At 37.7% G+C, this 12,889-nt stretch overlaps 1 protein-coding gene across 3 annotated transcripts in view; it reads right to left on the reverse strand.

The window, feature by feature from the left end:
• The window catches only part of LOC122804952 (retinol dehydrogenase 12-like), a 495,784-nt gene that overhangs the window by 316,732 nt on the left and 166,163 nt on the right, over nt 1-12,889 (reverse strand). The gene's annotated exons all lie outside the window — the stretch shown is intronic.

The raw sequence follows: 12,889 nt of genomic DNA on the forward strand, positions 1-12,889 counted from the left end.
ATCACATCATGAATAAAACTAGAAATAGTAGGAATTAGTTAACAAACTTATGTACAATGCTTCATTTTGTTATCAAAACCAACAATGGCAGCATGATTGACAAATTATATTATTTTTTTTTCCATACATAGAAATTATTAACAAAAACAAAACAAATGGCACTATATATATATTAACTAGGTATAGAATAATTCAGTCATACTAGGATTTAGCACATCTCTAACTACCAAAGAAATGCAATATATTGCATGACTATAGAAGTTAAATTTGCAAACGAGACTCTGTGTGCAGGTTCATCAGTATAAAACTACTCATAAATTCTAGTTATAGCAGCAGACCAGTCTCTCTCTTCTTTCTAAAAGCTATTTTCCTTGCAATACATATGAGAAAGACGAGTTTGACATCATTATTTCATTATTGAATGTCAGAAACTTGCAGGTAAGAGGTTAGCATGATAATGGTTTGGTGACCCTGTCCTCACAACATCTGAAAGGGAATTCACTCCACCCCCACCCAGTGGGCACCTTGTGTTGGCAAATGGTTTTTCATTAGTATAGATGGTTAATGATACAGCTAGTGAGCTGTGATTGGCTGCATATGGAATGCATGCAAGGACAGTACAGTTTACTTTGAGCTTAGATGCACTATGAATCTAAAGCTATACAATCTGACAAGTATTCTGACTGGCTTCTTGAATTTTTTTGTATATGTTTTTATAATTTAACAACTTAGAGTAAAACTGATTGTCAGAACTGGATGAGTACTAGTTACATAGTTTGTTATATTTAAAGTTGTATGACTTCCAGATCTTTTAAACTTATTGGAACCTTTTTCACTTATTAAAAGGCTCTCATCTTCCTTTTCCTGCTGGTTCAGTCTTATTCTTTGGACTGTTACTTTATTTCTGTCATCAGAAGCAATCCACATCTTATTTGTCTAGTAATGTTTGTAGGCTATTTGAAGTGTAAGGTTCATGCCTTTTTGACTGATGTTCTTTTGCAAGAGCATCTGCTTTTCTATGTTTTGCAACTATTAATTTGAAAGTACTGTAAGTATTACTGGAGTGTCTAGTTTTTACTTTCTCCACCGAAGGTCATTGTGTTGATTTATTATCAAGTTGCATTGTTTCTGTGACTTTCACTTTTCAAAATCAGTCTTTGCTTACATAAAACAGTTTTATAACTTAGAAAGTTAGACATCGATCTATATCAAAAAAATTATTATAATATATCTGTGTATTAATGTCACTTTACCAATGGGAGAAACCATTTTATTTAAGAAAAGCCAGGTTACTTGATAATAGAGTTGTTTCTTGCTTTACATAAATATCTTTGAACACATCTTTAAATACCAGCCTTTGGCAGGTTATAACTACTTTCTGGACCCTAACTTACTTTGTAGAAAAACAATAGGACCAAAACTTCTATAATGATTTTTCCTATCTCTTTCAGATTTAACAATAATAAATTTAGTCACAATTTGTTGGAAACGAGGTCTGATTTATTCAACAATCCCATTTATTCTTCATCAAAGCTCAAACTAAAAGCACACTGGTCACCTAGGGAATTATAAAAGGCAATCATCAGAATTTGGACCCATTACTCACACACACAGTTTAAAGAAAAAGGCTTGTAAAAGACCAAATGCATTTCTTAGACAGCAAGACAAAAAGATATATAACAGGTATGTCACCATGCACCAACAGACTAGCACTGTATGATGCTTGTACAGATGGGCAATAAAGCCGGCATATCAGCATTTACACAATTCCGAAACTTCCTGACTGGGCAACAAAGCCTTCAGCAGAGGTTATAATACAATGCAGAAATCAGTGGCTACTAAATGGATAGAAGCTAGTGCCTAACCATTAGTATGCCAGCCATAAATTCACATAAATCCACCAAAGACACTTCTGGCACATAAAATACAAATGTTGCACACAGTAGCCATATACCTAGATGGTGAAACCATATATGCATATGTATATGTATATGTATATGTATATGTATATGTATATGTATAGAAAAGGAAATCCATAGTAAAGCAAGTACAGTGAGATTTCACACAATGAGCACTGACATTATAATTAGAAGCATCCTTACAACTACAACAGAAGGGAGTCATCCTCCGTATGTTCTGCATATCATAGAGAACAAGACAATAGGGATATGATATGTGCAGGTCACTGAATTCACACACAAAATACAAAGGCCTAGTGAGATGCAAATGCTGATTATTACTCTTGGACTGGGTAATGAGGTAACTACAGTGGAGATATTTCTTTTTGTTTCTACCTCACAACTGTTTAAAAAAGTTAGTAGTCCTGGCCTGCAGAGTTCGGTATGAATGCTTTGGAGATATGCAGATAAGGAGACACAGGCAAACACACACAAACACATATAAGTGCACTCATGTGTATGTACAATTGTAGTGTGTGTGTGTGTGTGTGTGTGTGTGTGTGTGTGTGTGTGTGTGTGTGTGTGTGTGTGTGTGTGTGTGCAAGTCATCTTGTTTGCACCTCAGTATGTCCCATTATTTGGAAATGATGTATCGTAAATGGCACACATACTGCATGTTACTCATGTTGGACATTCTCAGCTCCATAATGACTGACTTTACACTACTGTATCTCCTTAGCATCTCACCGTACTTGAGTATCAGGCCTTCTACAGATACAGCATATCTGGCTAGGTGTTCTTACAGGGTGACCATGGCAGGTACTACTGCTGGAACATATTCTATTACTTTGTAATTTCATCCTTCCTCTACACACAGAAAAGACCACTCTGTACCCAACATTAGTGCCATCTCTTGCACCGTCACTGTTTGGCCTGCTACACGTGTGCCAGCACACTTGCACTCTCTACATGCACTAAACGTTGCTGTCTTCTTCCCTAGTACCAAGAGCTCTGACGTGTCTGACAGTGCAAAGTCTGCCCTTAATGTATGCCTTTGATCTTTTATACTAATCATCTGGTGCCCACAATGCTATGCATCTACTGAAAGCACAGACTGCAACTATTGTGCATTCCTAACTCCTGCATTGTATTCCCCGGTGCTATGCATCTACTTGGCACACAGCCTGCCCTTGCTTACTGCCTCTTGCATTCTGTTGCCTTGGTACCCATGGTACCAAATAATGACGTATCACATAGTCTGGTGTTAATGATTGCCTCTTGCATTCTGTTGCCCTGGCACCCATGGTACCAAATAATGACGTATCACATAGTCTGGTGTTAATGATTGCCTCTTGCATTCTGTTTCCCTGGCACCCATGATGCCTTACATTAACTAGGAGTACAATCTATCTTTGTTGTGTATCCTCACTCCTCTCTTCTTTTGCTCAGGTGTCAATGTTTCTGTACCTCTTCTGTGTATACAAGCTGCTATTGCTTTGTTTTCTACACTGCTACGTAATTATGTCCATTACCCCCAAAGAATTCTGTGCACAGTCTCAAGCATGCTCCATGTGCTGTAGAAATTGCTGTCATATACAGCTACAGCTCAATATGTCATGCATGATCCTTGGTAACACATTGCATACTTAGCAGCAAAAGCTGATTTTTGTCTGTGAATCCTGCAGTTGGATTGCAGACAAAATGCTGGAATGATGAGCACACTGCTTCCTGTAACCAGCACAGTGACTGCTCATGATTCATACTTCCTAATTTTTACTCTGACTTGTCCAAGTCTTATTTTGATATTGAAAGTAATGACACTAATCTTTTTTTTTGGAAAAGCCAATTTCTTTAAAGAGTCCCTTAATATCAAAATACTTTGACTAGCAGATTATTCAAGTATCATAAGATACTTGCAGTTATTTCAGGAGCTATGTTACACAGTATTTATATTCTCTAGCTAAACATTGCCATATGAGAACCTGACAGGACTTGGGAATATTATGTTTTTAGCAAACTTGAGATTATTCCTAAAGGCTTTCATGATTATTGTACTGGAATAGTATGTTTCAACAACCTGGAGTTATTCCTAAAGGATGTCATGGCTATTGTAGTAGGTTGCAGGAATGTGACAAGTGGTTCAAGCCCCATTTCCCCTTATGTATAAAGTTTTTATTGAAGTAAATGGTGAAATGTCATTACTGAATATTTCACACCCTGCTGGTAAAGAGTTTAAAGTATATGATGCCTTTGCTAAAAATATATCATCCTAGTATTTTGACTATTAATGATTCATGTATTCTCATACCCTCAGTCAACTACCAGAAAGAGTAGAAGTTATTGGTTCTCTATTGTGTCAGCATATGTAAAAAGTAGTTTATTAAACTATATTATTTCCTCCACGACATGTAATTGAGCTTCAATTTTGTATGAAGATAAGTATAGTTTAAAGACTGAAGCTTGTCAAAAAAATGTTTTGAACAAGATAATAAATATTCCTGTTCTCACATGTCCCTGTTGAACTCAGAGAAGCAACTTCCTTATTCAAAAGTCACAGGATAACAGCAAGACCAAAGAGACTCTGCACCAGTTTTGCATGGCACTTCACATATTTATTTGTCATCTTTCTCTTATTCTTCATTTACTGGAAGAGAAAATACGTTTTCCTTTCCAGAAGGTCATACAGGTGAAGGAACTGGAAAGCACAATTATAACTAAGAGAATTATACTTGCAATTACTATCAATGCCAGAAACCAGCCAGGAATTAATGACAAAATCTCTATTAACAGTTTATTATTATTCAAAAGGGATAATATATAAGTGCAATGTATTTTTTCCATTTATTGATGTTGTTTATATGAATTTATAATCACTGAAGGTGAGACCTATTAGAATGCATTCAAAAATGCTTTTTAATTGTGCATAGAATTAAAAAGCATTTTAAAAAAGCATTCTAATACAAGTCTCAACTTCAGTGATTATAAATTCATATAAACAATAGAATGATATGCAATTTTCATATTGACCACTAGATGGCGATATTTGACAGATTATATAACCACTTGTTTGTTTAATTAGAAGTGTTTTTTGTTTTTATAGTCATTATTCCATTGTGTTTGGACCTTCACTTTTTTATATCTTTCTTTCATCCTTTTTCCGTATAAATATTATAACTTCACCACATCTTCTTTCATTATACCTTCCTTCATCCATTCATTTAATATTTAAAACAATCTTCTCTTTCATTTTTATTAATTTCCTTATAATACTTGTAACTTACACCATCTAATCCTGGCACTGATTCATTTTTACCTTGTTTTTTCACTTTCTGTAAAAAAAAATCCTGTAAAAAAATCCTTAATTTTGCAGATACAGTATTTGTTTTTCACTTTTCATTCTTCTTGCCAATCCATTTCCTCTTTTTCATACATGTTCTCTACAAAACTTTCTACCACCTCTGTAACATCTTTTTGCTTGTATTTAATATTTCCTTTGCCAAATAAAATAGTATTCATCCATCCTTTTCTCATTTTTACATCTTTTTCCAAATTATGGGAAACCTACTCTTTTTTTCCTTCCTTTCAGAAAAAAAATGTTGACTATGTAATATCATTTTTAATTTTTCTCTTTTCTTTTCATGTATTAGGTTTTTAAAATTTCCCTTTATTTTGTCACCTCCTTTTTCTATTTCTGTCTCATAATTCTATAAAACTTCTTTATATTTCATTTTATTTCTTTTTCATAATTATTATTCTTTCCACTCCTAAATATTTTCATATGTCTGTTTATAAACTACCCACCACTATGTGCAGTTTTTTATAAAATGATCTCATTGTGAAATGATTTTTTCCATAATATTTCTTTCTTATTATTTATTCCTCCTTTCAAAACTCTTCAGTTAGTATCTTTATCCCTTTCCCTCCTTTATTATGTTGCGGTCTTCCCTTATTATAGCCCGTACTGTTCTGTGATCTAAAAATGCAGCATCTGTACCTCCCCTGTTATTTATTTTATGTCTTTAGAATAAATTATCCGGGGGATTCAATAAACACTACATGGTCATTTTCTACAGTGTGCATGTCGTGATGTGATGTGCACACTGCAGCGATGGGTTTTAGATTCAGTAAGCTCCATGCAGAGGTGCGCAACAGCGGGTAAACTAGGTAAACATCATGGCATGCTAATTACAGCATAAGCAGCTGAATTGCATGCTAATCAACCAATCAAACATGGTGGAGCTATTCAACAAGCTATAAAGCAACTATGTAGACACCATGCTGCTTTTTCCTGTGAATTCCAAAACCTTCTGGAATACAGCCATGGAAAGGAGTCTACATGGAAAAAATGTTAGGGGCTGCTACTGCTTTAATTTATTTATATGTGCGACAGGCTGAAGCCAATGCTGTTGCTGCTGCCAGTAGGCTTAGGTCAAGAAGGAGAAGAGTTTTCATTACTTGTTTAACTTTTTGCAACCTACAGCATGTGGAAATTGTAAAGTGCTACAGGGTGGATAGTGATGCCCTACAGGAACTCTGCAACCTCTGCCGTCCTCAACTCAGAGCCAGGACCAACCAAGGGGAATCCATCCCAGTGGAGACAAAGATGTGTATCACTTAGAATTTTAGCTAAAAGTACCTTTCAGAGACTAACAGGGGTCTGCTGGGGGTGTCACAGGCATCAACAATATAAGTTCTCATAAGTCTCTGCCATCAGTTCCTGAATGCTATGCTCCAATATGCCAGTGACAACATATATTTTCTCTGTACTCCTGAGGAGAAGGCCAGAAATATGCAGGAGTTCTATGGTATAGCACATCCAGCTATCAGATAGGCTCTACATAAACAGAAAGGGCTACCATTCTATCAACTGCCAAGTCATGTGTAATGCCAAGGGATTCATCTTGAACTTGTGTGCTGGCAACCCTGGCAGTTACCACAACTTGCGTATCTGGCACACCTCCCAACTGTACCAGATATTTGCTCAGGGGGTTATCTCACAGGGTATTTTACTGGGGGATGCAGGCTATGCACTAGAAATGTGGCTGATGACACCTATCAGAAATATACAGACACACCCACTGAAGAATGCCATAATGAGGCACACGCTCAAACCAGAAATATCATAGATCATGTGTGTGGGCTGCTGAAGTCATGGTTCCAGTGCCTAGATACATCTGTCGGATCCATGGACATGTACAGAAATATTCAAAGTATGTGCCATGCTACACAACATCATCCTGAGAAAAAAGCTTCAGCAGGATAAGCAAGGGGAGGGTGCACACATTCCACAACCAATGCCAAGGTCACCACAGCAGATGGATGAGGAGTCAGAGGAGCAACCACCAGATGCTGTGGGTGTAGGCAGATGTAGGTGTGCTCAGTATGCACTTGCACTGACTAAGAGACAAAACATAGCATACTCAATCACTACCTAAGGGCCTAAAACCTTCCTCCTATGCATATACATATAATAACATTGATGCCAGGAAACTCATACAACCTTTACCTCCCCATGTATTGGATGTGTATTGCTTGTATCAGACAGAGTCAGTTCTGAACTAAAACTGTGTAAACTGTTGCATTTACAAGATAAGTCTTGAACCTGGAATGCATTGTGTAATAATCTGAATGAGTGGCATATCCTTGCAGTTCATGACTTGGTACTTGTAAGCAAGTAAAAGGTGGGAGATTGTTACCAAAATTATCTTATCATGTGATAGCAGAGACTTATGAGAACTTATATTGTGTCCATTATTAAGTAGCAGGCCTCAGGCATCAACGATTCACACAGTCATACCTCTCAAAAGTACTGATAATCACTGCATGACCTCAGTTTAGCACCATACGTTTGTACTGGAAAATTATTAAAGAGACAAGATAGAAAGTAGTGATACACATTGCAATTTATGACTTAATAACCCTCACAAGATCATTCACAATAAAACTGGTAAATTTTGATGCTATCAACTGTCTAATTTTTCAAGGCCAATATAAGTCAAAGGAAAAAATTAGCAGTTCAACACCACAAATGCAGATATACTAAGCACTAAATCAGCTCTGCATCCTGAGCACAAATCTTATATATTCCTGAATCCAAAAGATATTACAGAACAAGGATGGAGAGAAGTCACCTACTCCAAGAGTGCAGCTCACCCTCTGAGGGAGGGTATAATTAAATAAATGGAAGAACCCTCTTGTGGGGATGAGTTACCAAGTTGTTACGGCGGTAGTCTTAAGAAGGACTTTTGGTGTGATGGTAGTCCCAAAGTGGATGGTGAGGAGTGGTCCTTGAGTGGACCTTTGTATGTGGTCCTCAAAATGACCTTTGTAGCCCTGACTGAAAAGAGATTGAATGGACTATGGTCCTCAAAATGACTGTTGTAGTCCTCAAAAGGACTGTGGTGGTCCTCAGCAGGAATTGAGTTGATGGTCCCCAATAGGTCCTTTGTAGGTGGTCCTACAATGGACCATGGGGGTCAAGCAGTGGTCCCTAAAACGACCTTTATAGTCCTGAAAAGGACTGTTGTGGTCCTACAAAGGACCTTTGCTTTGGGGTTTGAGTCCTTATAAGGACTATTTTATCCCTGAGAAGGGCTGTGTGTATGCGGTGCCTTTTGATTCTGTAATGGAGCCCTGGTGGGGGCACAATAGGGGCGCTCCCTTGTGGTCAAAGCTGAGCTGCGGTCCTGGATGGTTCTTATAAGAACCTTTGTAGTCCTTAAAAGGACTGTACAGCCTCTCAGGCAGTAGTTCACAAAAATCCCTTAAAACATAAAATCAAACCAAGAAAACAAATAGACACTTAGTTGTAAAACAACCTGTCTAACTAATTTACTAGCTAAAACAGTTTAGTAGCAAACAAACAAAAACACTCTAGTGAGAGCCTATTTGTTTGTTGGCTATGCCAAGACTCAATAGGCACTGAAGCCACAGTAGTCACACTTCCCTGATCAATGGTCTTGCCCTCCACCTGTCCAATATCTGTTGGGTCAATGGAATGGATAGGCGTAGGCCTACTGGCTGTGTTTAATGGAATTGCAAGGGATGGCTGTATGTCAACCTCAGTGTCAGATTCAATATCTGCACACTTGACTGTGCCTACGTTTGGCCACCATCATCATCAGAGTCTGCTGATACACTGACATCAGGTGGCAGAGGGCCCACACTTCCACTGTCATGATTACCTGTGGTAAAAAGCAACAAACACAGGAAAAAATGAATACCATACAAACTAACAGTGGTGCCACTATTATAGACAGTACAGCAATAAACACAAGAGGCCTGACATCAACAGCACATTACATTGCTCAACAGTACTGACATAAAATGTTTGGCTTACCATCTGCAGGTGAGATTCTCCTCTGCAATCCAGATGGTCCTTGGAGAAGCTAAGCAAAATGTAAGGGAAACATCATCACAATTAACAGTAACACATGGGGTAATACATTTACCCCTTTATATGTCCATTAACTATACTTTCAACAAGAACTTGGCTGACAACTCCAACCTAAGCTAATAACTGTAGCAATCGTCAATCTCCCCAAAAAGATTTCATGTGACATAGAAGTAACATATTGATTTCAGTTGTTTTACTATACAACAGTTTACAGCTGTTGAGATACCAAAGCTTACCTGGATGCTCTGGCCATCCCTGAAGCTATTACAATGACATCCAGGACATGCTGTACTGCACTTTCCTGGTAGCTGTCTGAACCCCTGATATTAGCCAGGAACTCTTCATTCTGTGTTAGTGATAGCTCTATAGCAGGCCCACCCCCACTAACCATCTGGTCATGACCCACTGCAGCTGATCATCTCTGTTCAGAAGTGGTCATATCAGTGGCCCTGTGGCACACCTGCTCATATGTCCTGTAGTGTCAACCCACAGCATTCACATTATCCACAATCTGGCACCAAATTTGCATTCTGTGTGCCATATCTCCCTGTTCCCTTTCAAGCAGGAAGGCACTGCGTTGCCTAAAGGTATACCCTAACACTTGATTCTCAGCATCAGTAAAGGGGGGTCTCCGATGAAGGAAACATCTGCGTGGCATACTCCTAGTACTAAAAGACAGCATAAAGATAATGCACATAAGTATCACATAAGTAGTGAATAACAGATTAAAAATAAAATGGAAAATGTAGCCACTCAGTATTACCCACTGGAGAAACAAAAAACAGTCCAGAGATGTGAAATATGAACAAAAGGCAGAAATAAAAAGGAGAGAAACAATAGCAACATATCCTTTTTTGTGCCAGAACAGTAACTCAGCCTTGCTCCTCCCCAAAAGAGCAGGCAATTGACACATTTTGCTAACAAACCATCTTTGAGATGCTAAAAGTGCCATCAGAGAGGATTCCATTTTAAGGTATTAGCAATGATGTTACCTTTGACATGCCTTGACAAAAATGCCCATGGTATCAGTATACTTCTAAGTAATGCATACAGATAAAACTGTGACAGCATTTGCTTCAGATTTTTCTGAAGTACATCCCAGAATATGCATTATGTAGCTGAAAAAATGCAAGCATACTTTCTGAAGTTCAGTAATCCTCTGTGCAGATCTATCCTGAAGAAATAGCATATGTTCAGTCTTCTCCACATAAACAAGTCTCCTCACAAACAGTTTGCCTCTCTACATGGTTGTTTTTTTTATAATGGTGTAGATTCAGGGCTGTTAGCACAGGGAAGATGCAAATGAGGTCTGAACTGATTAAAATTGCTTAATCCAAAATACATGGATCTGTGTTGTAGATGTAAACATACTACCCTTGGTGTTTGTTTTTAATGGATTGCAACTATGAATTATTACTGGTTGGGAGAAGGAAAACACACCAACAATGCAGGCTGCCGTATATCCAGTGAGTGTGTCAGGTTAGATCTACAAAGTGTTAGATGTGAGGCTGGAAATATAAGTAAGCAGCACACAATTCACATGCTGTGTTCCTTAACATCCAACTTGTCCTTTATTTGTTGGCAACTGTATATGTTATTATTTTCAGTTAATATCCTCATGCAATTTAAGGCCAATGATATAAAATGGCTTACATACTGCATGTCTCAGATTACTGGTCAGATAACTGAAGAATGACCAGCAAACACAGAGAGGTGAGACAGACCAGTATATTTTCAAGCAAAAATCATAATAACAACCTTTGGGGAAAATGTCATCCTCACTAATTATGACATTAATAACAATGTACTAAGAATGCAATCAGTCCTCAGGGACTTGGGCACCCAGTTTGATAGCAACCTGACTTTTGACCACCCTGTTGCCTCCATTGTATGTTAGGCTTTCTACATGACCATCTCATAAATAGGGGTATTTCATCCAGGAACAATGAGGTCATAACATCCCTGTACTCTTTCCTTATCAGACCCATTATTGAGTACAATGCCCCCTTTGGCATGTACCTTGCCAAGCACATGCAGCAGTTGGAGAGACCACAGAGGTTCCTGACCAGGAAAATCCAGGGTCTCAAACAACTATCCTATACAGATAGGCTAAAATCCCTGTCCCTCTAGTCAGTCTCATACAGACTGCTCAGAGGTGACATGTGTCTGGTATACAAGGCCATTTCAGACTCAGCTTTGATTGAGTTGCTGCATATTCATAAGACAAACTCCACTCATGCAGCCCGCATGCAAGGCCTTAACCTGGTCTCTGACATTAATAGAACTTGTTGTCGGGATAGATTTGTCTCCCAAAGACTCCCTCACCTGTGGAATAGACTCCATTTCCATGTCAGGCAGAGTACCTCTCTAGCCATCTTTAAGAGGAACCTGGCCAACTGGATGGAAAACAGAAAATACACCCCTGGGATCCCACCTGTGCCCCTGCTGGACAGGGGAAATAGGAGCTGACTTTGAGGAAACATGGGAAAAATTCTTGGCTAGGCTTATAAGGGCCTCAGGGTCAATAGCCTAATATCATCCTATGAACCTATGAACCTATAATAAGTTGTGTGATTACTAAGTGCACTACATCCAAAAATAATACATGTACTAATAACAGTTGTATGGTTTCATATTGATGTTGCAGTTGGTTGTATGCAGAATGATTTCAGTTTTTTGCTGCAAAACTGTTTGTGTGGCAAAGAGGGATAACACACCCATCCTGTGTTCTGAAGATTCATTGGAGTGAGAGTTCAAATTCAAACATGGATCTACTTTCAAACAATGAAAATCTAAAATCCTGAATTTCATAATAGCAAGACCTCAATTGCGAAGTCTTATACTACTGAAACATTAAAATGCTGAGTGTTCCAAGACTGAAACACTAAAATGCCGATATTCAAAATACTGAATTGAAATGCACAGACATTATGTGCAACTCCCTTCACCAGAGCAGTATTATAAAAAACAAAACTGTATACTTCCGAAAATGACTATTGAAGAAACCATAAATTCTTCAAATTAAAATGTGATTTATAATGTAAAAAAATCATCTTCAACTTAACATAATATTCACATTTTCAAAACACTTGCTATAGCTTACACAAATTCAAAAACTATGTACTTATCTTAATTCTGCAGACTATGCTCTCTGAAATTCACCCAAGGTGGAGGGGGGGCTACTATATATATCAACTCCAGGATCGCAATAGAGTAGGGAAAGGGCATATATCTTTTTATGATCTCATTGTAGTGTAAATACTTCCTATACTGCCAGGTGCATTGTACGAAGCACCACCATTTTTTTAGATACTTAGTACAAAAATTTAAAGAGACATACCTTTATTTACAAATTGTTAAGTTCTACTTCCTGCTTTTTTGTCAGCATACTGTATGTTGGCATTTTAAGTTTCAGTCTTATAACACTAGGCATTTTAATGTTTCAGTGTTATAAGAATTTGGAATTGTGGTCTTGGCATTATGAAATTTGGGATTTTAGGTTTTTGTTGTTTGAAAGTAGATCTGTAGACATATCTCATGTGAACCATCATTTTCTAGTGTGTATATCATAGACTGCGTTTTAGCCATTTCAACT

The sequence above is a fragment of the Protopterus annectens genome, chromosome 6.part0 (assembly GCF_019279795.1).
Source record: "Protopterus annectens isolate FY-2018-M chromosome 6.part0, PAN1.0, whole genome shotgun sequence".
Lineage (NCBI taxonomy): Eukaryota > Metazoa > Chordata > Ceratodontiformes > Protopteridae > Protopterus > Protopterus annectens.